This window comes from Equus przewalskii, chromosome 11, assembly GCF_037783145.1.
Source record: "Equus przewalskii isolate Varuska chromosome 11, EquPr2, whole genome shotgun sequence".
Lineage (NCBI taxonomy): Eukaryota > Metazoa > Chordata > Mammalia > Perissodactyla > Equidae > Equus > Equus przewalskii.
In genome coordinates, this window is record NC_091841.1 from 14,618,946 (window position 1) to 14,626,960 (window position 8,015).

Below are 8,015 nucleotides of genomic sequence, written 5' to 3' on the forward strand. Positions count from 1 at the left end.
AAGTGCCAATTTCGTGTAACATAAGGGAGAATAGAAGGACTTTCTATCTGTAGCTTTAGAGTTCTATGGAATGCATCAAATTACTTGTTCCTTGTTTACTATCTCTTTGATCAGATTATCATTTTATAAAGCTATACTTCTTGAGAAAATTATATGTGCTTTCTGACAGATTCCACTGGAAATAGACATGCTGCTCATTGTACCATCACCATAAAACTGGGTACTTAAAATTTTTGTTTCCTAACCTCCCAAAATTTCTGTTCACATCTCAATGTAAGGCGGGGGCTTCCTTTTTGCTCATCAAGAGATTAGAAAAAGTTCACATTTTTGCATTGATTTAAATATTTATTAATTATTACAATATTTTTCAGAAGAGAATAAGAAGAGTCTAGAGTCACTAAATATAGGACTTGGAAAGACATCAAATTATAAAACCCACAGTTTTATAATTCTGCCAAAACTTTTAGGTTTTGTTCCTGACTCTTTTGTGGGGCTTTCTTGTCACTTGATTATTCATATGATTAAATATTTGTTTAAATATTAATACTACATAAGCAGTATGGCATTGACATTTCAAATATTCTTAATAGTATTTCTGGAAATATTTTAACAATTAATCTGAAGAGGAAAGATTATCATCAATAATAATTGATATTATCAATATCATTCGCATTATCAGTAGCAGAATGCACACAGAAGTAAATCATAAATCCTAATATTTTGCTATGTTTGGCCATAGAAAAAAGGGTTATCTTGCAAATGTCACAAAAACTATTTGGATATTGGTATAATATGATGCCACACGGAATATTCTGTTTACCTGTCATGAAACCTCTGTCTTGGCTTCTCCATGTGCTTCATAACATAGCATAGTAAGAACAATTTATGGAATCTCTTCCATCTTCTGAGACTATCCCTGAGGAGATGCTGAGCAATTTATTGATTATCCCCAAAGCATTTGAAAGTTTAACAGAATACAAAGCAGAGGGTGTGTTTATTAGTAGCTCAGAACAATTTGTATTTACCAGCAAGTGACTCTGATTGATTTCCTTGTGTATTACATTCCTATCTTTTACTCTTGATTTAACTTTCTTTATTTTATGCATTGATGCTTAATTTTTGTGTTCATTTGGCTAGGCTTCGTACCCAGTTGTTTGGTCAAGCATCAGTCTAGATGTTGGTGTGACAATTTTTTTCATGTGATTATCATTTAAATCAATAGAATTTGATTACAGACAATTACCCTACAGTATGTGGAGGGGTCTCATTCAATCAGTTGAAGCCTTAAAGAGCAAAGATTGAGGTCCCCCAAGGAAAAGAAATTCTACTCCAGACTGCCATATACGAATTCTACCTTAGTTTCCCACCTTTGTTCTCAAGACTTCAGTATCAACTCGTGCAGTGCCAGCCTGGCTACAGATTTCTGCCTTTCCAGTCCCAAAAATCACAGAAGTCAATTCCTGAAAAATCTATCTTTACATATACATGATGTATATTATAAGTATATATGTTATATACATAAATATAATCATCTACTTTGGGTTCTGTTTCTCTGAAATGCCCTTACTAATACAATCATATAAGGAAATGGATTATTTCATCTCTATGACAAGCTTGTTAGTATTTCTCCAGTTCTACAATGGTCTCCTCACATGGATGATATAATGGAGATGTTTTTAAATGCTGTCCTATGGCATTATTTAAATGATGAGATGAATTAAAAATAATAATATATTATGTATATAAAGTGTTGTTTCCTTAATTTTTTGATTGTTGTACTTTTTTTTTCTTTTTGACCATAGAGAGAGGAATTAGTTATTCCTACTTCTCATTCTCATTTCACAGTGAGTTGTGATGATCTGTTAAGATCTTCTATTTCACTATATTTGCCTTTATTACATTTCAATCTTTCTTGTTTTCCCATCATGTCCGATACTCATTCCTATTCTTCTTGTCTACCTTGACACATTTAAATGGTATTCTCATTCTAATATCCATTTGATCTTTTTAAATTATATTCTCATTCTACTGTGCCTTAATGAGTTTTAAATATTGTTTAGTGATTTTTTATAATGATAGAAAATAATTTAGCTAACTTGCAGAAGTCCCCAACATGTTCACTCTAATACACATAAATAGCTTTTTTAATTCCTCTAGAACCATGTGTCTGAAACTTTAGCACTTGTGTGCTGATTTTGAAGTTTCTGATGTTTGCTATGTTACATATCAAGTAAGGTCTGTATCTATAGTTTATTCAATCTGAGAAAAAATAATTAGCAGGCATTCCCACATTTCCTTTACCTTTAGCACTAGTATCTTTGAAATGATGGGTTTAATGCTGTAGTTATATTTCTCTAACACAGTTTAAGACAAGTAAAAAAATTATTAAAGCATTTCCTAGTGAATACCTAAAACCTCCTGGTAAACTACTATGAACATACTTATTTGATAAAAAGAAACATCACTCTAAGGTAGAGAATTCTCTCAAATGCCTCAGGGTCTGGTAAACAATAGCATTGCATGGAGTCTAAGGACAAAAGGTAAAGAACGTGATAGGGAACAAGAGGAATGAGAAATCACAAGGTTGATTTCAGATTCACTCAAGTTTTACATCTTTAAATGTACATGAACAGGACAGATAAATATTTCATCCATGTAAAGTGAATTGGATGTGAAATTTATAGAAATAGAGTATATGCACTATACTTCAATTTGAATATTATTCTTACAACTTTATTACATCATCCATCAAGAATACATCAAATATTTTGATTTAACACATTTTAATTTAAGGATTGCGTTTTCGGTTTCTCTGCTTCCCCAACTCCTTTCCTCTTCAGATCGTTTTAAAGAGAGGTGCTTCCAAATGTTCATGGAAAGAAATCATATGTGGTTATTACAAACTCTCCCAGAGTTTAAAAAATGTGGACCATACTGCAACTCATCCTAAGAGGACAGCAAAATTCTGATTTAACAGTATATATACAATAAAAAACCAATGTATTCAGGCCTATCATTTAACATAGATAGATGCAAAAATCCTAAAACATATTAAAATATTATTGATAGCGATTTTAAAAATGTATTAGAAAATTGTACATTATATTTACGCTGGGTTAGTCCCATGTTTGGCTGGTAGGTTTAATTCTGGAAAATCTATACATATAATTCACTGCATTATCAGACTGAATTATAACAAAAATACATAAGCCTTTGAATAGATGAAGAAGTAATATCATTTAGATAGGACACAAACAATAAAAATTAGAATTAAAAGAGAACTTCCATAATGACAGAAAATTTTATAAAAGCTAGATGATCTTACTCTTAAAAGGAAAATGATGAGGATTATTTTAGGCTGATTACTTTTAAAAACTGCAGATGAGAAGGGGGCTCTCAGGAGTGGAATTTGCTTGCCCTTTGAGGAGAGACATTTGCATTTGTGAAGGAAGTCTCCAGCTGTGGGGGGTGTCTTGCTCTCTGCACCAGGAGGAAGGGAGGATGACCTTATCTCTGGAAACTCTTAATGGGGAAGGCAAGGACTTAAGTTGTTTACTGTCTGACAACCTCATGTAACTGAGCACCCCCCCCCCCAATATCCTCCTTGTCTTTAGCTGAAGATAATATTTAAGTGGTCGCTTTTGCCATTTACTTAATCCAGTTTGATTATCTAAAACTCATAGGACCACCCATTAACTAGACCCTACCAGCACTGATAACATTTTAACAGTCCTTTTTACATATTCTTTCCTTTGTCTTGTAAAGAGATAACTCACATACCTATGCCTTAAATTGAGCCATACTCTCCACCCATGTTTGCAGCAGCAGCAGTGGCAGCAGCAGCTCCTCCTGCCCGTGGGTCCTGTCCCTGTGCAGCAGCTCTGACTGCCCCTGGGTCCTGTCCCCATGCTATTCCACACTATTCTCTAAATAAAAGAGCACTACTGCCAGACCTTGAGAGTCCAAGAAATCTTTCTTTCGACTCATCCACTCACCAACCCCACATCAGAAAATAATTAAAATTCTACCGAGAAACATTATGCAAGTTCTAAATAAATTGGTAGAAAAACTATGTTCCTGGATTGCACAATTTGGTGTTATAAAAATATCAATTCTCCTCAAATTACTCTATTCGCTCAGTGCCTTCCCAATCAAAATCTCACTAGGAGATTTTGTAGAATTCGACACTGATTTAAAATGTATTTAGAAAATGAAAATTATAAAGAATAAGCAAGATACTTTTGAAAAGACCTGAGGTACCAGGTATTCAAACTCATAACGCTAGAGTTATTGAGACAATGAGGAACTGGCACAAGGATGGGTAAATACGCCAGTGGAACAGAATAGAAAACTGAGGAAAAGACCCATGATTGTATAGAACTGTGGTGTATGACAGAGGGGGCATGTCAGGATGGTGAAGCAAAAATGGTCTATACAGTAAATGGAGCTGGATAAAAGGATTATCCATATAGGAGATGATGAGATTGGATGTTTAGTTCATCCATATAAAAATCAATCCTAGTCAAGAACTTAATGTTATAAGAAAATGTTTAACCACTTACAGCCTTAAAAACTAAAACCTCTGGATCTCTCTAAATAAGCAGAAATTTTGCAAAAATCAGATGAGAAATTCAAGATTAACTTGTCAGATTAAATCTACCTCACAAAATTACTCTATCCAACAATCTATTCACAGTATTAACAAAATATTTGCAGAAAGTAAAAACAAACATTCATTAATAGTAACCAAACAAGGAGAATGTCAAACTATAATGCCTTAAGATACAAAAAATTATACCCAAAGGAAGGGATATTGCACAGTAGTTAGTTCAGTTTGGCCAACCTCTTCACCCCAACATCACAGTACTATGATTTTACAAATCCTTCAAGCTCTTCCGAAACACAACTGAGTTGATCATTTATGTACTCCTTCTCCCACCGCCCCTACCCAAGGAATGACTTGAAAGACACAGGGAAAATGAGCAACAGGTCATTTACCTGATGGAAGCAGAAACTTCAGAGCTGTACCAGGAGTTGGGGAATAGATCTGAAGCCCAAGGATATCCTCCCATGCAAATGCAAACACCCAATGCAGACTAAGTATTCTACAAGATCTTGCAAATAGCCTCAAATGAGCAAAATGGGTTAGTCGCATTGAGAACATTGTCTTCTCATTCAAAGGTGGGAGAGAATGGAAGAAGGTGAACAATGAAGGAAGAATCTTGAATGGCTCTAAAAATTGTCAGGCTCAGTGGTCTTTGGAGTGTGTCAGCATCACAGACATATATACACATATTATTTTAAAATCGTTTAAAAAGGACAAATACCCATACTTCTTTCATCCAGCACTGCTAATAAGGCCATGAGCATTTATATACATTTCCATTCCTTACTGTGTAAAATATACTGCATTATCTCTATAAGAGCACACTAAATCTGCAATAAAGTGGCATTAGTGAAAGATATAAGATCAATATAAATCTTTTCTAGTTACAACTTTGGAATCTGATAAAACGTGCTGCTTGGCCAATCTGACTTGGTGAATACCAAAGTTTTGGAACTTAAGATGTGCTGAATTATGCCTTCTAGCTGTGTGATTCAGTGCCAATCCCCAAGCCACTATTATGTGGCTTGTCATGATCTTTGAAATTTTTTTAAAACTGTGATTCATTATAATTATATCCCTTTATGCTAGACAAAATTTTACGTGCTGAGTAATATGGCTTGTGCTGCACCAGTGCCATATAACTGGGACCTGTGCTGACGTATGGGAAGGTCTCCTACACTCCTCTTCCCATCCTTCAAAAATAATTTTCCGTATTCACTTGTGGTGTGTGCAGTTTATAACATGAAGAACAACAGATCAATAAGAAAATTTCCCTTAATACACTTAGGTACATTATGAGAAAGAAAAGGGAATATGCAAACCTTGAATAGGGAAGTGCTTAAGGTGTGGTAAGTTCACCAATACTGAAAGCAGAACACATGTACCTGACTAATAATTCTTCCAAAGATTGATCTTCTTTGACCATTTAATTGCCCTGATTTTAAACTTGGTTTTGTCCCCACTATAAATATGTTAGGAGATACTTCCAAGCCTTTAGCCTCATTGATGCAGGCTTGATGAGCCAAGGAGTGAAAAGAAATACTTCTTGGACTCTCAAAGTCTGGTGGCAGTGCTCTTTTATTCAGAGAAATGCATGGGAACAGGACCCATGGGAAGTGAAGAGCAGCAATCTGTTGATGGCAGGGCTAAATTTATGAGGCATGGGAGATTTCATCAAGATGGCGAAAAGCATAGGAAGACTCTGAGCTCATTTCCTCCCATAAACACAACCAGGTTACAACTATGTTTGGAAAAATTACCCTGGATTGAAAACTGAAAACTGGATTAAAAGAACTCCCATAAAAAGAGACAGTCCTGACTAAGGCAGAAGAGGCAAAAATTCCTTCTGGAGAGGAAAAACCCACATTTGGGAGCAGTGGAGCTTCTCAGCTGGCCAGGCAGGAGTCACCCTAAGGTAAACAGCCCTCCCTGGAGAAGTGAGGTCCAGAGTGGGAGCCGATACTGCTGTAAGCATACCTCAGACTCAGCCCAACTGAGATGAGGGTCTTACTGTCTGGTGACAAATGAAAATGGCAAGTAATAGGATATATTGGAGTATATGAGGAAGCCATTTTGTGTAAACATAATTCGGCCTGATCTTGTCTTTCCAAAAAGGCCTGACCAAGGCCATTGAGCATGCATTGCATATCTGCTTTAGAGATTCCCTATGGCAAGAACAAAGACCCTTGAGATAAAGGTGAAACTTCCCTCCCCCTCCCAACATTGGTATTCCCTTAAGGATTAAGCATCTTTCTTTAGGCTAGGAACTGATTGCTGCACTCACCTCTGACCACCCAGCTCGAGACAATAGAGTTGCCTACTGCTATTCCCTCTGAGATAGCAGACCCACTACCTGCTGTGTCCATCAAGCTCTGTGCTGACAGGGCAATCTTGTGACTATTGTGGGAGGGACATTTCAATCATATGTAAAGCATCCTTGGTGGGGGTATATAACCATGCTGTATACCTCACTTCTTTGGTGCCCTTTCTTCCTTTGGGAAGAAAAGCCCTGGACCATGGTCCTCAGATTTCAGCTCAGAATAAACTCACCCAAATTTTCAATTACAGATTGGTTATGGATTATTTTCATTGACACTGGCTTCACTGGCTATTAACTGCAGCAAGGATACCCCCAGAAAAGCTTTCAGAAGAAAGCCCAAAAGACCCAGGTCTTAAAGGGCCCACACACAAACTCACTATTTCAGGAAGCTAAAATCACCATAGAGAAGGTTGACAGTACTTTGGTGAATCAAGACTCACCTGGTGGGCTCTGGGGACAACTTGGTGAGGAAGGACCTCTCTGTAGATTGAGACATTGGTGGGGCCCATTGTTCTGGCCTGGTCCAGGTGTGCTGACACAGACCCCAGTGGATGCCATTGTGGTTCTTCCCATGGCCTGTTAGCCCAGGGGTCTGCTACACCCACTAGAGCATGGATTAAATCCAGTTCATCGGGCAGGCAGCCCACCCTAGAGAATGGCCCCACCCAACAGCAAGCCCTCAGGCTATTTGTCAGCCTGCATTGACTGGGTGCCTTTAATCTCCACAGTCAGGTGAGTGTGTCTACCTCTGTGGGGCAGGGCCTGTGTGAAGACCAGGTGAACTGTGCTGGACATTGGTGGGGGTGGGGACCTCTGCAGGGGGGCATTGGGGTACTCTCCAGTGGGTTGGGAAGTGTGCACAGACCAGGACTGTGTTGACAGTGTGTGTGCTCCTGTGGGGGAGAGGCTTATCAGCCGCAGAAGACCTGTGCTTCACAAATAGCCATAAAAAGGATCAGTCCCACCTTCCAAAGCCTGAAACAATGAAGTGCTCCCATGCCTAGGTCCAGCCCTACTCAGCTGCACTCCTGAGAGAACTGACAACAGCCTTGTAGGCCTGAGACATACAGCAACTGTAAACCCCTGAAC